Raw genomic sequence first — 20,132 nt, forward strand, 5'->3', positions numbered from 1 at the left:
GTATGTTGCTGTAAAATTATTAGGGATGCACGATATTGATTTTTTGACACCGATATCGATACCGATAACTTTATGCTCCTCAAGCCGATAACCGATATTTATTGTATTATAATATTTTTAAATGTATATATATATATATATATATTTTTTTTTGTCAATTTTTTTTTAAAGTATTTATAAGCTCCGACGTCATCGGTACTGGAGAAATTATGGAGTTTTTTTTTTAGGAATTTAAACGTCGCAAACTAATCTTGTTGGCCGTTGTCTATATCTCTCCTGCCTCTGTGTCACACACACACACACACACACACACACACACACACACACACACACACACACACACACACACACACACACACACACACACACACACACACACACACACACACACACACACACACACACACACACACACACACACACACACACACACACACACACACACACACACACACACACACACACGGGTGCTGCGCTGCCGAGTACAGACAGCTCTGCTCTCATAATGGCGGACAGAACGAAACGTTCAAAAGCCTGGGTCTATTTTACTAAAGTCGACGCTGACAACGCTCGTTGCAACAAGACATTTGCCAGTAATGTAATAAGCGCTGGTACTTGTCAATGTGGCTGGCGGGGAGATAACGTTAGCTCCGAGTAGAGTAATGGCTGACAATCCGGAGGTAAATAAACGAACGAGAGCTTCTGATTGGTGGTAAGAAGAAGAGGTGGGTGCAAGCGGTGGGACGTCATTGGCAGATCGACTGTCTGTCTCCGAATGTAACGTGACTACGTCACAGCCAAGAAAGGGAGCGCTGGATTTGTGAAAAACTCCCTGTTCCTAAACCACACGCTATCAGTTTTACCACAGTACTGGCAAAACGGGAGGAGGCTATAATAAAAACAAGCGCCCTTCATCCAAATCCACCCACACCGGATTTCTTTTAACCAAAAAATTTATTATATGTTATCGGAGCTATCAATAACGTTATCGGGTTTATCGGGATGACGTCATAATTGCTGATATCGGCCCGATAATTATCGGCCCGATAATTATCGTGCATCCCTGAAAATTATCCAAAATGTTGTTGTTGTGAAAATTATGACTAAAGTCCTTTGATCTCTATCCCCCTGGATATCAACTAAATCAAGCCATTTCAGATATCCAATATGCTTCCTTTTGTATATATATTAAATAAATAAATAAATAAATAAATATTGCACAATATACACGGGTTACTCTGATTGGGCCATCAGTCACATCTAGCTCCTCTGATTGGGCCATCAGTCACATCTAGCTCCTCTGATTGGCCCATTGGTCACATCTAGCTCACAACAAGCCTCACAGAGGAGCCGTTACTATAAATCATAGTATACACACGTACAGTAGTACACAAGCCTCACAGAGGAGCCGTTATAACTAGTAGTATAAACACTGTGGCAGCCGGGAGAGAAGTAGGAGAGGAGAGGTGATAGAGTGCAGATATGTGCAGGGCCGCCTCAGGGGGTGTGCAAGCAGTGCGGTCGCACAGGGCCTCGCGGGAAGGGGGGCCTCGCACAAAAAATTAAAATGTTTTTATTATTTTTTTATAATTTTTTTTAAATTTATTTAATTTTTTTTGCGAGGCCCCCCTTCCCGCGAGGCCCTTTTTCATCACAGACCTCAAATCTAGTTTTGCTTATATGCTTATATATTTCACATTAGACACGTTTGTAGAATGTGTCCGACTTGTTCCTGGCTCTGCGGCTCTGCAGATACACTATTGGAGCTCTGGGGCTCTGCAGCAGACAGACTATTGGTTTCAACTAAGGGAGGGGTTACATGTGTACAGTCGGCCCGCGTGCGTCAGCTGCGTCTGACTATTTCGCGCTGGAGGTTATGCCAGCCAAGACGAAGAGGACGGTCGTTCGGCAGATGGACTGAAAATGAAAGTTGTTGCATGTTAGAAAGTTCAGTCAGGCTAGCCATGTCGGCTTAGCTAAAGGCAGGGACAGCTAGTTAGCTTTAGCTACGTTATAATATCGAGTGCTAACGTGTGGTTCAGTCGGGATAGCCATGTCGGCTAGTAGCTTAGCTAAAGGCTAACTAGCGTTAGCTAACCTAGAGAGAGCGTGTGCAGCATTGTTATGCCAAGATGAAGAGGACGGTCGTTCGGCAGATGAACTTCGTCAACTCCACGCGGTTGTCTCCATCCTCTTGGACGTTTGGTGAGTTTTTAATGCACTCTATTCTATTCCCACTCTATTCTATTCTCTCGGGCCGGCTAGCTATCGTGGCTAACGTTATGTTGGCTAACGTTATGTGGAGCCAGCGGGCCGGCTAGCTATCGTAGCTGACGTTCTGTTGGACCAGCGGGCCGGCTAGCTATCGTAGCTAACCTTATGTTGAGCTAGCGGGCCGGCTAGCTATCGTAGCTAATGTTATGTTGAGCTAGCGGGCCGGCTAACTATCGTAGCCAACGTTATGTTGAGCTAGCGGGCCGGCTAGCTGTCGTAGACGTTATGTTGAGCCAAGCGGGCCGGCTAGCTAACGTTATATTGAGCCAAACGGGTCGGCTAGCTGTCGTAGGTAATGTTATATTGAGCCAAAGCGGGCCGGCTAGCTAACGTAGCTAACGTTATATTGAGCCAAACGGGCCGGCTAGCTGTCGTAGCTAACGGTGTGTACCTGGTGTCAGTACCTGGCTACTCTATTTGCAGTTAGCCTATTTAGCTGATGTCAGCCGTTGGCTCCTTGCTACTTTGTTTTCTCTGGTATAGACCCTCTTCTCTTTGGATTTAAGTGTTGATCTTTGTCCTTTTGGATCTATGTATATTCATGTTGCCTTTGTGAAGTTATCTTTTCCTTCTGTTTTGTTCTTCCATTAAAAGTTGAATATCCTTTAGGGGCTCATCTTAGCTGTCTTGCTTATCTCTCTCTCTCTCTGTCTGGACCACAGACCCATCTCTCTCTCTCTCTGTCTGGACCACAGACTCATCTCTCTCTCTCTGGACCACAGACTCTCTCTGTCTGGATCATCACAGACTCTCTCTCTCTCTCTCTCTCTCTCTGAGCATTGCATTGCTTATAGTTGTCAATTGTGTCGGTCAGTTCATTGCAATTTTTCCTTCAGTCACATTTAGTTTTATCCTGCACCTGGCCTAAAACAGGTTGGATGTGCACACAGCTGCTCTACTGTGTTTGTAGCAGAGCAACCATACCTGAAGCCTTGTAAACAAAGACATCAACACTAGAGTGTGTACTTCTATCTACACAGTACAGCCAAAGCATTCCCATTGCTAGGCAAAAACTCCACCTGTTTTCTACACTGCTTCTTCCCTTGCTGGATTTTTTGCATTACTGCCACTTGTACATGTGTGTTGTGGAGAAATTTGTACAGTGTTACAAAGCGATAACACTGTATATTGACTGTAGAACGGGAGCTCTCTCTCGCTCTCTCTCTCTCTTGCTATATGTTGACTGTATCATGCCCAGCCTCGGGCAGCGCTATTATTTAAGAATATGTTGACTGTATGATTTTTTTTTTTATATATAAACCTTTAGGGGGAGGGGGGGGGGGGGGGCCTCGCGTTTAAATCTCGCACAGGGCCTCGCGTTTCTCCCAGGCGGCCCTGGATATGTGCATTCCCCATTGTGTGTGTCTGGTCATATTAGGCGTTCCGGTGATGAAACCGGCTTGTACAGCCATCAGGCCGATGTCCATATATGGCCACAATTGGCCAGAGTAACGGACACCTGTGTCTAATTCACGGAGTGCAGCTGCGGCTCATTACCGTGCTGATTGTAGAGGGAGAAAAGGGCAAACGCACAGAGAAAGTTGGAGAACCTTGTTCGGCAAATCCATGGTGGACGTGAGTAGAGAGAACATTAATGTTGTGTATGATCTGTTTTGGAAGGAGGAACCTGCTGTGTGCTACTATCCTTGCCTGTCTGAGAACCCACTCCATGCATGACCCCTGCCTGCCTGACTACCCTCCGCCACACGCATCCCTGGACTGTCCGGAAACCTGCCTCCGTGTACCAAACCCCGCTACTAGACCTCGACCACTCTACTGGAGTGTGGACAGGAGATTTCTATGTGCATTAATCCCACAAACAGCAATAAAACATTTGATTTTCATAAATGTTTATTTATGGTTCCCAGTAGGGGTGGACGGTATAACCGGTATAAACGGTATGAATTTGCGCTACGGTATGGATTTTGACTATACCTTGTGACCGGTAGAGCAACTCTAAAATGGCAATGACGTAACCACAGTGTGGAGGGAGGGGGCTGCTAAGCGGAGCTAACATAGCTTGCTGAGGCAGGGCTCAACAGTGACTATTTCACTTGCAAAATAGATATGTGCGAACTGGAAAAATAATTTAGGCGCACAGAGGCTTTGCGTACTGGGCGTGTCAACACGCAATTGTCATTTCATAATAGACACAGAACAGAGCGGACCTTCAATTCTAGAAGCGAACTAGCCCTGCGTTGCACACAGCTGTGACAACTTCTCTCACGAGTCGCGCAGTTTCTATGTGTAATGTAAACTCTGCGACGGGTCCAATCGTCTAACATGCTTTGCATCCTCGCTATTCTGGAATGCCCACATCGCGCTAAAACCTTATGCAATGTTAACTGTTGATGTAGCCTTCAGAAAACTAACGTTAGCTAGCTCCTAGCAGCCTGTTGATGTAGATTCAGCAAGCCAACGTTAGCTCCACTTTAGCAGCAGCCCCCTCCCTCCCTCTCACTCTGTCTCCCACATCCCTCTCTCTCTCTCTCTCTGCTAACAATCCTGATTCGATTCTTAAACCTATTTCATTAAAAAGGAAGATCTTGATTGCCATTCATTAGATATAGTATAGCTCAGCAGCTGTAACAGAATAATTTTATTATTTTTGATTATTTACGTTACGTTACCTGCCTGCAGACCTTGAGAAAAGGTTTTGCATTTTTCTATTGCAGTTTTGCACAATAAATGTTCTTAAAATACCTCTGTACTATGTGAAATATGTCCTAGTAATACAATAGTACAGTAATAGCTGCCATACCAGTGTTTTACCCCTTCAGAAGCATTTATATAGACATTTTAAGATTAATATACCGTGATATATACTGTTACCGTCTATGCTTCAAATTATACTGTGATATACATTTTAGACCATACCGTCCAGCCCTAGTTCCCAGTTAAGTGAACACTCAACCACACAAGTGTGTCACATATGGTGGAGAATGCTGAAAGCCATAAATTACCCACAGTCACAGCGATGGAATCAGCAGATTTAAAAACGCTGATTGTTCAGCAGCAACAGCAGCAGGCTCGACACAATGAAGCCATGCTGGTACAGCGCCAATGTAGCAGGTGCCACCTAGCACCTGCCACGAAATTCGACCGTGCCTCGAGTGGGAGTCGAACCCCGGGCGTCTGCACCGGGGCCGACATAACAAACCGTTGCGCCAAGAAGGGAATTCCCCCCTAAGCGCTCTGTTTATATGCCTCTGGGGAGTGAGTTTTACACACTTCTATGTGCCGTAGTCACACTATCGCGGCACATATCCGTTACATTCACCCCCCCTAAACTCACACCACCCAAGGCATCCGGGTCACGGCACCACTGTAGCAGGTGCCACCTAGCACCTGCCACGAAATTCGACCGTGCCTCGAGTGGGAGTCGAACCCCGGGCGTCTGCACCGGGGCCGACATAACAAACCGTTGCGCCAAGAAGGGAATTCCCCCCTAAGCGCTCTGTTTATATGCCTCTGGGGAGTGAGTTTTACACACTTCTATGTGCCGTAGTCACACTATCGCGGCACATATCCGTTACATTCACCCCCCCTAAACTCACACCACCCAAGGCATCCGGGTCACGGCACCACTGTAGCAGGTGCCACCTAGCACCTGCCACGAAATTCGACCGTGCCTCGAGTGGGAGTCGAACCCCGGGCGTCTGCACCGGGGCCGACATAACAAACCGTTGCGCCAAGAAGGGAATTCCCCCCTAAGCGCTCGGTTTATATGCCTCTGGGGAGTGAGTTTTACACACTTCTATGTGCCGTAGTCACACTATCGCGGCACATATCCGTTACGCCAAAACACAGAGATACAGCACCAGCAGCATGAACAGACATTGATGGTTCGACTGCAGACCGCAGAGATTCTGCGGGATGAATTAAAAAGGAGCGACACACTGCACAACAGGTAGAAAATCTTGCCGAAAAGGTGTGTCGGGCAAAAAAGCAGGATGATGCTGATGACGAGACATTTCTCCTAACCTTCGAGAGGACAGCTGACGGAGAAGAGTGGCCCGAAGAGCAGTGGGTGGGTCTGATCGCACCATTTTTGTCTGGCATGACTCAAAGGACTTACCAGGACATGACAGCCCATCAGTCGGCTCAATCGGGAACTGAAGGCAGAGATCCATGGCACAGCGGTTCCATGAATGGGTGTTTGGTCAGGCCACCTCTCCCTGAGCACAGATGCACAACCTCCTTCAGCTGACAAATGCATGGCTGGAAGAAACTGACCCCCATTGAAAGATCATCATCGACCGATAAATAACAGGCAGCCCATGGAGTGCTACTAAACCAGAGGTCAATCCCTGCCCCCAAGGAATGACCATGGCCAGAGGAATCCCAGAGCTGGGAAGGTGCACCATTGAACCTCAGTCACCAGCCCCTGATCAACACTGACTGCTGGAGGTGCTAAGAGTGTGGGGAGACCAGTCACCTCGCCTGGGACTAGGGGATGTGCCCATTCCCACCGCAACCAGCGACTCAAACTTCAACCGTGACATGGTGCAATTGATAAAGTGTAGTGTGAACACTAACCAGACCAAATAAAAAATGCTACAACGTTGTCTACCGAACTATAGGTCTGAAAGCGACCTTGGAGATGGAAGGCCTCACTCAAGGGCACTGACTGTAGAGTGAAGGGATTCGCGCCAAAAGTGATGGTCAGCTTATCAATGGGGTTGTCAAAAAGGCTGGTGTGGTGCAGGAATTGCTGTTGGTGCCCTGCCCGTCTATCCCCTCTGTGCTAGTTAGCCCACACTCACCAGCTGGGGGCTCACCTGGGAGTGGATAAAGGTGAGGTTCTACTGGCCAGGAGTCAAGAAGGCAGTGGAGGATTAATGCAGAGGGTGCAGAGACCCCACCTTCGCAGCCCCCTCATCCCTATCCTCATTATCTCGGTTCCCTTTAGTACGATCGCCATGGACCTGGTCGGGCCACTACCAAAGAGTGCTAGAGGGCATCAATACATCCTGGTGGTGCCTATGCTACCCAGTACCTCGAGGCCATCCCCTTGCGAACAATGACAACCAAAGGTATTGCTAGGGAACTCATGATGTTGTTATTCCGGGTGGGGTTGCCAGAAGAGATACTGACCGCCCAAGGCACCCCACTCATGTCTCATATAATGACCTTGTGGAGGAATTTAACCAGACTCAGTCAAATATAGACAAGTTCAAGTTTCTTTATTAGTTGTCATACAGAAGTACAGAATACTTTTATACAAAATGCTTCTTTCTGTTACGCTCTGTTACGCTACAGAGACAAAAATAGATAAGTATAAAATAAGTATAGCAAGTATAAAATAGAAGTAAAGCACGTAGACAAAAGTGTTCAGTATATACAATGTACAATGCAGAGTAGAAGTAACTGAGTTACAATACAATATACTATACAGTACAAAGCAGAAATGGGATGAGGTACAATTTAGGTACAATTTACAGTACGGTGTAATGAGGTATGGGTTGTAGTGCAAATTCTTTACCAATAAATATAAAGTGTGTTTAGGTGTTCTAAAGTGGGTAAAGTGGGTGCTGCTGTGAGTTGTTTGTTTAAAGTGAGTGTGTGCATGTGGATGTGTGTGCTGTGAGTGCATTTGATGGTTGTTACATAGTGTTATTGTCATTTAGCATTCTGATGGCCTGAGGATAGAAGCTTCTTCTGAGTCTCTCTGTGCTTGCCATGAGACTCCGGTATCGCTTGCCTGACCGCAGCAGTTCAAAGAGGCAGTTGTTTGGGTGGCTGGAGTCTTTGATAATTCTCTTAGCCTTACCCATGCACCGCTTGTTGTAAATGTCCTGGAGAGTGGGAAGCCCCCCTCTAATTGTGCGTTCGGCTGAACGGGCCACTCTCTGTAGTCTGCTACGGTCTTGTGCGGTGCTATTCCCAAACCAGGTGGTGATATTGCCAGTCAGGATGCTCTCTATTGTGCATGAGTAGAAGTTCCTAAGGATCTTCTGACTGACTTGGTTAGGCGCCTGAGGAAGTAGAGGCGTTGCCGTGCCTTCTTCACAACACTGTCAATGTGTGTCGATATTAGTGATGTGACGATTCATCGATTTGCATCGGTGCGCCGGCATACACGCTCACGATGCGAGTGCACCGGTGGAATATGTCCGCATCGGCAAAATGTCAGGCTGAACTCGCGATGCATCTTGTTGTAGCGTCTTTGCATCGGTCAAAAACCGATGCATTCATATATTTCCTCTCATCCACTTGTCAGCAGTGCACTGTGACTGCACACACACAGCAGATACTATTGCTTCGCTACTACATAAGGCGAGAGCCACGTCACAGTTATCAACAAACAGTGGAAGTCGAGGAGACATGAATAGAATTGATCAACATGCTAACGCTAGTAGCCTCTGGCTAACGCCAGTTAGCCATTCAGCTAACGCTAAACTAGTGTCCAACTAACGTGACTCTGCAACACCAGTACCATTAGTGGGGAGGGGTATATTGAAGACGCTTGACAACAGGGGTTCAAAGATAACTTCACATTATTGGTTATTAGTTTCTTAATTATATCGCTTCATGCATCCATCCAGCCTGGCTCCGTGTTGTTGACTTCTCTCTCTCTCTCTCTCTCTCTCTCTCTCTCTCTCTCTCTCTCTCTCTCTCTCTCTCTCTCTCTCTCTCTCTCTCTCTCTCTCTCTCTCTCTCTCTCTCTCTCTCTCTCTCTCTCTCTCTCTCTCTCTCTCTCTCTCTCTCTCTCTCTCTCTCTCTCTCTCTCTCTCTCTCTCTCTCTCTCTCTCTCTCTCTCTCTCTCTCTCTCTCTCTCTCTCTCTCTCTCTCTCTCTCTCTCTCTCTCTCTCTCTCTCTCTCTCTCTCTCTCTCTCTCTCTCTCTCTCTCTCTCTCTCTCTCTCTCTCTCCTCTCTCTCTCTCTCTCTCTCTCTCTCTCTCTCTCTCTCTCTCTCTCTCGTGTTTTTAGCTAAAGTGGATAGAAAGACAGTTTATGCAAAAGTCTTCTTAGGCACCCAAGAGTTTTTATATAAATTGTCTTACAGTAGATTCTTTTATTTTTAATAATAATATAAGCTGCATATAAGGAATACAACCAAATCCTCTGTCATACCATAAAATGTTATTATTTTGCATCGTGTTGAATCGCATCGTATCACCCCCGAATCGTATTATGTTGAATCAAATCGTATCGAATCGTATCTCAACAGGGGGTGAATCGTATCGCATCGCCCGGTGCTTCAAATGTATCGTTAATGTATCGTATCGTTGGCACCGTATTGAGATGCGCATCGCATCGGCCTCAGTGAGGAGATGCACATCCCTAGTGGATATGTGGACTCCGAGGTACTTGAAACTGTTCACTCTCTCAACCGGTGCCCCGTTGATGATCATCTCTTTTGTTTTGCTGACGTTCAGGGAGAGGCAGTTCTCCTGACACCACTGCGACAGATTCTCTACCTCTTCCAGGTAGGCCCTCTCGTCGTTGCAGAGATCAGGCCCACCACTACTGTGTCATCAACAAATTTGATGATTGTGTTGTTGTTCCGCTGTGCCACACAGTCATGCGTGTACAGGGAGTAGAGGAGGGGGCTCAGAACACAGCCATGGGGGGCCCCTATGTTGAGCGTGATGGATGAGGAGGTGCAGTTGCCTGCTCTCACCACCTGGGGTCTACCTGTCAGGAAGTCCAAGACCCACTGGCAGAGATCATAGTACAAGCCCAGGTCCCTGAGCTTGGCTATGAGTTTGGAGGAGACTATGGTATTGAATGCTGAGCTGTAGTCGATGAACAGCATTCTCACATAGTTCCCCTGCCTCTTGTCCAGGTGTGATGCTGCTGTGTGCAGCACATGGGCTATGGCGTCCTCCGTGGACCTGTTGGGGCGGTATGCAAATTGCAGGGGGTCCAGGTTGATGGGGAGGGAGGAACAGATGTAGCCCTTCACTAGCTTCTCAAAGCACTTCATGGCTATGGAGGTGAGAGCTACAGGGCGGTAGTCGTTGAGGCAAGCGGGCGTCGATTTTTTGGGTACAGGGATAATGGTGGACTTCTTCAGACAGGTGGGGATGACAGCCTGTTCTAAGGACAGGTTAAATATGTCAGTGAATACCGGGGCCAGTTGGTCGGCACAGACTTTTAGGACGCGGCCGGGGATGCTGTCCGGTCCTACTGCCTTCCTGATATTAACTTTTTTGAAGGTCCTCCTCACCTCATGTTCTGTTATCCTGAACACTGAGTCTCCATCAGCAGTGCCCCCCCTCTATTGCAGTGGTTTGTAGGCTGGTGTTGTTATTCACAGCCTCAAACCTCGCATAGAAGGTATTGAGATAATTTGCTAAGGAGATGTCACTGTTCAGCTTGAGGGAGGTGCCTTTGTAATCTGTCATCGTTCTGAGGCCCTGCCACATACCTCTAGAGTCAGCCTGTCACAAGCCCGCCGTTGTAGGCTGAGGTGCGCACTTTCAGAGCCTCACGGACGGATTTATCTACCCAGGGCTTTTGATTTGGGTAAACTCTAATTGTGGTAGAGGGGATTGTTTCTTCTAACAGAGTACAGACAAAGTCAAGCACCGTTTCAGTGTAGTCGTTAATATTGGCTGTGTTATCACAGAACACACTCCAGTCTGTGCATTCAAGTGCAGCCTGGAGCGTCTCCTCTGACTCCACAGTCCAACACTTAACCTCTCGCGATACTACCGGTGCGCGCGTGATACTTTGTTTATACTTTGGCAAAAGAAAGATGGCGGCGTGGTCCGACTTGCCGAATGGACTAAGAGCCTGTGACTTGTAGCCATTCTTAAATTGCGAGTAGCAATGATCTAATATGTTCTCGCCTCTGGTGGGACAGGTCACATGCTGATAGAAATTCAGCAACACCTTTTTAAGACTTGCGCTGTCGCCCAAAACCAAAATAGCAGCGTCAACATTAGCTGTCTGAAGTTTATTTACCTCGTGGTGTAGCTTCGAGAGTGCGACCCCAGTGTTTGCATGTGGTGGAATATACGCTCCGATCAGGATGATGGACGTTAACTCCCTTGGAAGAAAGAAGGGTCGGCATTTGATGGTGATAAACTCCAGGTCTGGGGAGCAGTGGTTAGACAATTCCTTTGCGTTGCATTGATCGCACCACTCCTTGTTTACCATGAAAGCTACGCCGTCTCCTCTCGTCTTTAGTGATTCTTCTGCCGTTCGGTCCTTGCGGAGAAAGAAAAAGTTATCTGCCGGTTCTACAATCTGCTCCCCCAGAACAGACTCAACCCACCCACGGCAGTTTGCTAGCAACCCGGCTAATCTATCCTACCCTCCTACAGCCACTAATACACCTGTCACAGTACAGGGAGGCCTATGGAATTGTCAATCAGCAGTCAAGAAAGCTGACTTCATTACTGCCTACGCCCATAGTCAAAATCTGCAGCTCCTGGCTCTAACTGAGACCTGGATAACCCCCAATAACTCATCAACACCTGCAGCATTATCTACAAACTATAACTTCACTCACACACCTCGACCTTCCAGGCGGGGTGGAGGCACTGGCCTCATGACATCTCCTTGCATGTTTGCATGTGGTTTGCATGTGGTGGAATATACGCTCCGATCAGGATGATGGACGTTAACTCCCTTGGAAGAAAGAAGGGTCGGCATTTGATGGTGATAAACTCCAGGTCTGGGGAGCAGTGGTTAGACAATTCCTTTGCGTTGCATGGATCGCACCACTCCTTGTTTACCATGAAAGCTACGCCGTCTCCTCTCGTCTTTAGTGATTCTTCTGCCGTTCGGTCCTTGCGGAGAAAGAAAAAGTTATCTGCCGGTTCTACAATCTGCTCCCCCAGAACAGACTCAACCCACCCACGGCAGTTTGCTAGCAACCCGGCTAATCTATCCTACCCTCCTACAGCCACTAATACACCTGTCACAGTACAGGGAGGCCTATGGAATTGTCAATCAGCAGTCAAGAAAGCTGACTTCATTACTGCCTACGCCCATAGTCAAAATCTGCAGCTCCTGGCTCTAACTGAGACCTGGATAACCCCCAATAACTCATCAACACCTGCAGCATTATCTACAAACTATAACTTCACTCACACACCTCGACCTTCCAGGCGGGGTGGAGGCACTGGCCTCATGACATCTCCTTCATGGACTACAAACGTAACACCCCTCCCAGCACTGTCACTCTCCTCTTTTGAATATCATGCAGTATCTGTCTCTAATCCTTTCAATCTCACCATTGTTACACTCTACCGCCCTCCAGGTCCGCTCGATCACTTCACAGATGAGCTGGACATGCTTCTAAGCTCCTTACCGGAAGATGGTACCCCTCTCCTTCTATTGGGCGACTTCAACCTGCCTGACTCATCTCAGTCAGTCATAGTAGTCTCCCTCCTACAATCATTTGACCTGACTCCCACTGCCATGCCTCCCACCCACAAAGCAGGCAACTCCTTGGATCTCATATTTTCACGTAACTCCAGCATCATTAACACCACGGTAACTCCCCTACATGTATCTGACCATTCCTTCATATCCTTCTCACTAACTCTCATGCTTAACCGAAAGGTCTTCACCCCAACTCAAACCGTCTCACTCAGACGCAACCTGCCCTCCCTATCCCCCTCCACCCTCTCCTCTGACATACTATCCACTCTACCTTTGAGTGACACCTTCTCTGCTCTCTCCACAGAGATGGCAACCTCCACCCTCCTCTCAGCCCTTGCAACCTCCTTCGACAAGCTCTGTCCCCTCGTTGAGAAACCTCCCCGCCGTTCCCCACCCAGTCCATGGCTGACAGATCCAGTGAGAGAACAAAGACAGGTCCTGAGAGCAGCTGAAAGGAAGTATAGAAAGTCACGCCTCACTGCTGACATCGACACATATCACAACCTCTTGTTAACATTCTCCAAAACCATTACTAATGCCAAAGCTTCTTTCTTTCACCATAGGATCGAGGCCTCTGCCAAGAATCTTCGCAAACTGCATGCTACCATGTCCTCCCTCCTCACTCCCCCCCCCACCCCCCCCTCCCTCATCTTTCTCTGCCGAAGACTTTGCGATCTTCTTTGAGGAAAAAGTGGAGAACATCCGCAGATCCTTCTCCCAACCCCCACCCATTCCAAATGCTGAATCGAGAACCTCATCCTTCACTCTGTCATCTTTCTCTCCCATTACAGAAGCCGAGACCCTGACACTGGTAACGTCGAACCGTCCGACTACATGCCAGCTGGACCGGCTACCTTCCCCACTCCTCCAGTCCATAGCACCAGACATCCTCCCATTCCTAACTGCAACCATCAACTCCTCACTCAACTCGGGGGTGGTCCCCACCTCCCTAAAACAAGCCAGAGTCACGCCCCTCATAAAAAAACCATCCCTGAACCCTACCGTCATAGGCAACTACCGTCCTGTCTCTCTTCTCTCCTTCCTTTCTAAAACACTTGAACGTGCTGTATCCAACCAACTTACTGCTTATCTCTTACAGAATGACCTCCTAGACCCTAATCAGTCAGGCTTCAGGACTGGTCACTCCACAGAGACAGCCCTCATTGCGGTCACAGAGGCACTTCACTTAGCAAAAGCGAAAGGCCTCTCCTCTGTCCTGATTCTCCTAGATCTATCTGCAGCCTTCGACACAGTCAACCACCAGATCCTCCTCGCGGCCCTCGCAGGAATGGGAGTGGCTGGCTCTGCGCTGACATGGTTGTCATCATACCTCAATGACCGCTCCTACCAAGTGTCATGGAGAGGGACCCTGTCGGCCACCCGCCCCCTGCGGACGGGTGTCCCCCAGGGCTCGGTTTTAGGACCCCTTCTCTTCTCCCTCTACACTAAATCACTGGGTAACATTATCACGTCTCATGGCTTCTCCTACCACTGTTATGCCGACGATACTCAACTCTTCCTCTCCTTCCCTCCCTCAGATATCCACGTCTCTGAGCGGATCTCGGCCTGTCTGTCCGACATCTCCGCCTGGATGACGACCAACCACCTCAAACTGAACCTAAGCAAAACAGAATTGCTCCACCTGCCGGCCAAATCCTCCCCCCTGACCGACCTTTCCATCACAGTCGAGAATGCAGCTGTGACCGCGTCCCCGACCGCCAAGAACCTTGGTGTTGTCCTCGACGACCAGTTGAACTTCTCTGCTCACATCGCAGCGACAACCAGAACCTGCCGATTCCTCCTGAGCAACGTCAGAAGGATACGCCCCTTCCTGACAAAAGAAGCCACCCAACTCCTCGTCCAATCAACAGTCATCTCCCGCCTCGACTACTGCAACGCACTGCTCGCTGGCCTCCCGGCCACTGCCACTAAGCCTCTTCAACTCATTCAGAACGCAGCGGCCCGCCTGATCTCAAACCTACCGAAGTCGGCCCATGTCACCCCACTTCTTAGGGACCTGCACTGGCTCCCCATTGCTGCACGAATCCGCTTCAAGGCCCTTGACCTAGCATACCGTGCGGCAAAGGGAACTGCTCCCGCCTACCTCCGGTCAATGGTCTCTAACTACACACCCTCAAGACCCCTACGCTCTGCATCTTCTGGCCGCCTCAGACCTACTCCTATCCAAGCTCCGGGAGGGTCATCAAAGAGAAGTCGCCTATTCTCAGTCCTTGCCCCACAATGGTGGAATGAACTACCCACCCCAGTTAGGACAGCCGAAACACGTCCAATCTTTCGCCGTCGACTAAAGACTCACTTCTTCAACCATTATCTGAATTAAAAAAAAAAAAAAAAAAAAAAATCTAACCCTAACTAACCATACTGTCATGCACTTGTCCTAATAAACTAACCTACACTGTAGCACTCAACACTTTGATGAACATTGTTACTCAGCTGATAGAGTTGTGCTCTTCCTGATGGCTTGTCGTACAGAACTTGTAAGTCGCTTTGGATAAAAGCGTCAGCTAAATGACTAAATGTAAATGTAAATGTATTGCATGGTTTGGGACATCCAGAGTCAACCAAGTCTTGGTGAAACAAAAGACGTTGCAGTCTCGAATGTCCCTCTGGAATTGAATCCGTGCTCTGATGTCGTCCAGTTTGTTTCCTATTGATTGCACATTGGCCAACAATATGCTGAATGAATGAATGAATGAATGAATGAATGAATGAATGCTGGGCAATGTCGTTCTGTGACGCCTGGATCTCAGTCCGTTTCGGACGCCGGCTCCCCTTCCTCGCCTTCTCCCCCGTTCCTTGCTGAATACTGAACACTGTGACCTAATTTTCTACTTCTAATTTACATGCTATACTATGTTATTTGATACTATCTTGTCTTGCACAGTCTCTGGAGTGTAACAGTAAGAAGCATTTTTTTTTTTTTTTATTTATCTTTTTCCCCCTCCATTTTCCTCCGATTTTCTCCCATCCCAATGTTAGTCGTATGCCAATTCCCAGTCCCTTCCTGGTCGCTGCGCACTTACCCCCCACAGTCAGATCATCTGGGAGAGTGGAGGCTACCACGTGCTTCCTCCGACACACGTCCAGCCAATCACCGCTTCTTTTCACCTGGCAGCGTGGATTCTCATCGAGAGGGCGTAGCGTGTGGGAGGATCACACTATCCCCCTCAAGTCCTATCCGCGCTTAGCAGGCGCCCCGACCGAACTGTAGGAGTCGCTGTTTACAACGACCCGGACCCACCCCGCCAGCTTCTCCCACCCTCTAATACAGCCAATTGTATTAGTGCAGACGGCCAGCCAAGCTGGTGACAACCCCGGAGCTGTGAGCTGGATTCGAACAGGCGAATCCAGCTCACATCTCCGGGGTTGGTGACGAACGCAATCTCCGCTCGGCCACCTAACCGCCTTTCTTAAGAAGCATTTTGTATGAAAGTATTCTGTACTTCTGTATGACAACTATTAAAGAAACGTGAAACTTGCGTGGGCCGCAACAAAGGATCTCAGCTGGCCATTGTTGTTCTTCAGCGAGCCGATTCAGAGAGCAATCCAGTCGGTAAGTTTTCCTTAATCCAATGTCAATGAGTGACTGACGGTCATACACATTTAATGCACCAACAGTTGGTACAAATGAAATTCTTAAAACTATAAAAATTAACAAAAGTAAGCACAGTCTCGACGGAGCTAACAGAACGGCGGCCGGACGTAGCAGCGCCATCTTTTCTTAGTTAACACAGGTTTATTTAGCTCAAAACAGAGTACAAAGTAATCAAGAGTTATGCTGGATGACCCCAGGAGTGATACAGGCCTAGTATCCTCCAAAGAGCTCGACTGCAGCGGCTATTCATCCTCAAACCAGTTCCAACTACCACAGGTGCGATGGATCCACCCTACGTCGCCCTCAGTCAAGTTGACATATGCCTCTTTGTTCTTAGTTCTATTTATTACTATAATTTAAAAAAAAAGTTATATACCTTGATTCAATAGCTACTATGTATGCATATAATATATGCTTATTACATGTATTTATTGCTCCTATGTCTGCCTATTGCGAACACGGGAGCTCTCTAACCCCTGGCCCTGTCTCTCTGGTCCCACCCCGTGGGGTCATGGTGGTGTGATGGTCAAGGTGCTGTGATCCCCCCTGTGGCCGTCCTTGATGTGGCCAACAGCGTCGACAGCAGCGGCTATTCTTCCTCAAACCGGTTCTGAACGTCTGACTACCACAGGCGCGATGGATCCACTCTACATCTCCCTTCGTTTTCCGATGCTTTCTGTTTTGTTCTTGTCCTTCGCTCTATTTATTAAAATAAAAAATAAAAATCGTGTGTACCTTAGATACTATCCAATCCAATCCACTTTATTTATAAAGCACATTTAAAAACAATAAAGTTGATTATAGTTGACTATAGTTACCTTGTGTATATATATGTGTTTCATTACATGTATATATATATACATTCATACTGTATCAATTATTCGCCTGTTCTATTCTCCATCCATCTATCATCCATTATAACACTATATTATCACCGACATCCAAGTTGGGGGATCCCCTTTGAACCGCCCATCTGAGGCTCCTCTCCTCCACGCCACCTGTGGCGCTTTTATTTTCTATTGCTAGGTTTTTAGTGAGTCGTTCCTTATCTTCATTGGGGAAAGTCTGGGAGTGTTGCATATTTTGATTTTATGGTGGTTTTTGTTTTTGATCTTTTGTGATGTTTCTTGTGATGTTTCTATGCCATGTGATCTCGGGCTATACAAATACATTTGATTTGATTTACACAAGCCTCACAGAGGAGCAGTTACTATAACTCATAGTATATACTGTACACGTACAGTAGTACACAAGTATTAGCGTGTGTCTGTGTCCTAGTTATATGCTTGTGCAATGTGCATGTGTCCACAACTCAACTCTGCTTCGAAAATACTTTGAGAAATCAACCCAAAAGAACATGAGTCATCTCAAAAGCAGTATTTCACTTCGGTATACAATTTGTCATTTCTGGCACATACCTGTAGAGGCTGATCACTATGTGGATTCTAACACTGGGCCAGTGGTTTTTCAAACAGAGAATAGTTTAATTACACTATTTCATTCACATCAGCCCATTGTCACCATATGTTGGATAATGTATATCATGGCACTTTGGATACTGTATATCAAGGTTTGTTGCAAACTGTAGAGCCCTCACTCATCATTGTATATTGTATTCCAAAGTCAATTGGCCTGCTCTGTCAAGACGTTGGCTTAGTCGTTTGTATGTTTTTATCTATTAGGCCATTCTGTGTAGTCTCAGGACACTTTATAACTGTTCCTAGAGTTTGGACTGAATTAGGAAAGAAGGCTTTTATGTCTTCTGCACCATCTGGATGGAATAGTCTGCAAGATTAACGTAAACTCCAGGATCTAGTCTCTCTTTTTTTATTTTAATTTTTTATTATCTTTCTTTTTCCGTTTTTCTCCCATCCCAATGTTAGTCGTTATGCCAATTCCCAATCCCCTTCCTGGTCGTTGCGCACTCTACCCCCTACCGTCGGTCTGGGAGGGCGAAGACTATCACATGCTTCCTCCGACACATGTGTAGCCAGCCCACCGCTTCTTTTCACCTGGCATCGCGGACTCTCACTGGGAGAGTGTAACGTGTGGAAGGTCACACTACCTCTCCTAGATCTTTCCCTTGCTGTGCAGGTGCCCGGACCGAACTGTAGGAGTTGCTGTTTACACCGACCAGGACCCACCCTCGCTGGGTTTCCCACCCGCTAACACTGCCAATTGTGTTAGTATGGATGGTCGGCCAACCCGGAAGCACCACAGCTGGATTCGATCCCACTGTCTATGTGGTGGTAGACAGACGCTGAGTCCGCTGCGCTACCCGGCCGCCCCAGGATCTAGTCTCTCTTAATGAATTTAAAAAAGCATTCAATTTGGACTTTGAAGAAGTCTTTATTCATTGCACACATTGACAATGTCGTCATGCAGTGACACACACATGTGCGATGGGCAGCACACACAGATACACACACATGCAATTTATTCTTTTTTGGGTCGCCGATGAAATGTTCCTCTCTGCGTTTGACCCATCCCGTCGTCCTTCCACCAAAGGGCAGCCGGTGTTCTGCAAAATTCTACTCTTCCTCGAATTCTGCTGCCAGCGCTCCTGTGCTTGCGCACGCATGCGCATGACCCACAATCGTTCACTCACAATATTCTGCCACCTTGCTGACGAACGTCATGTTGAGTCTTGTTGATATATCTTAAACAATATCTTAAACATATGTTTTTCATTGCACCTTTTGAACTGTATAAGCATGTAAATATTTGCATGTAATTGGCTTTGCAGCTGAATGTATTTGTAGATGATAACATGTCGGTACACCTGTTGGAGTTCGGAGTGAACTATAGGGTGACGTCACCCAGCTGTCAAAAGATATAGGCGATTCGCGCTACGGCAGCAGTTTTCGAGGAGGTAGTAGAATTCGGCAGAACACCGGAAGCAGACATGGGCTGCGGCATGGGGCAGCGCCCGGGGACCAATCCAAGTGCTCCTGTCCGTCTTCGTCAAGGACGCAACAGCGTTAGCGATCTGTTCTGCATGTTTTTCCATTGGGTTTATCTTATCGGGAGGGGAAACCCTTGTGAGCACGGGGAGAACATGCAAACTCCACACAGAAAGGCCCGGGAGATACCCCACCTGGGTAACTGGCAACGCAGCAACCTGGTCCCCAAACGGGAATCGAACCCTGGACCTTCTAGCTGTGAGACGACAGTGTTAACCACTACACCACCTTGCTGCCCGAATGGTGTAAGCTAAAGAAATGGTATGGTATTAGGGGTGTAACGATACATCGAAATGCATCGATTCTAATGTGACGATTCAACTGCATCGATTTGAATATGTTAGAATCGATTATAATCGAAATTAATCAAACAAATAATAATTATGTTTTTGTTGTTGTCGTGTATTGTTTTTATTGACCTATAGTCCATTCATGCTGAGTAAATCAGTTCCCCCAGCCACATTTGTGTATTCAAACATTTTGGGGAAATTAACTGATAGAAAATGAATCGAATCGTGGTCAAATGAAGAGATTTCATGATGCATTGAATCGTTGCCTGAATAATCGTAATCGAAATTAATCATTGTGAGGTTGCATCGTTACACCCCTATATGGTATGGTATGGTTTATTTCTTAATCCCAGAGGGGAAACATGGTTTGCCACCAGAGCGAATACAAATATACAAACATGAAAGAAACAGTTACATGATACAATACAGGATACACAACACAATAGGAGAGCCTCTCAACACAGTCCTATCGGTGTTCGTAATTTTTTTTTTATACCCCAGCAGGAACAAAGCACCTTCTCAATCGCTCAGTAGAGCATTGAGGCATCAACAATCTATCACTAAATGAGCTGCGCAGAGCATCGAAAAAATTAGCTGATCTGGTTGTGTGTGTGTAGATGTGTTGTATGAAACTGCTGTACTGCTG

The 20,132-nt window shown here is 47.2% G+C and overlaps 1 protein-coding gene across 1 annotated transcript in view; it reads right to left on the reverse strand.

Annotated features, from left to right (window-relative positions):
- scara5 (scavenger receptor class A, member 5 (putative)) overlaps positions 1-20,132 on the reverse strand; it is a gene marked incomplete at its 3' end in the record, with an annotated part of 446,945 nt that overhangs the window by 389,334 nt on the left and 37,479 nt on the right. The window lies entirely within an intron of this gene.

The sequence above is a fragment of the Notolepis coatsorum genome, assembly GCF_963971535.1.
Source record: "Notolepis coatsorum genome assembly, chromosome: 5".
NCBI classification, from domain to species: domain Eukaryota; kingdom Metazoa; phylum Chordata; class Actinopteri; order Aulopiformes; family Paralepididae; genus Notolepis; species Notolepis coatsorum.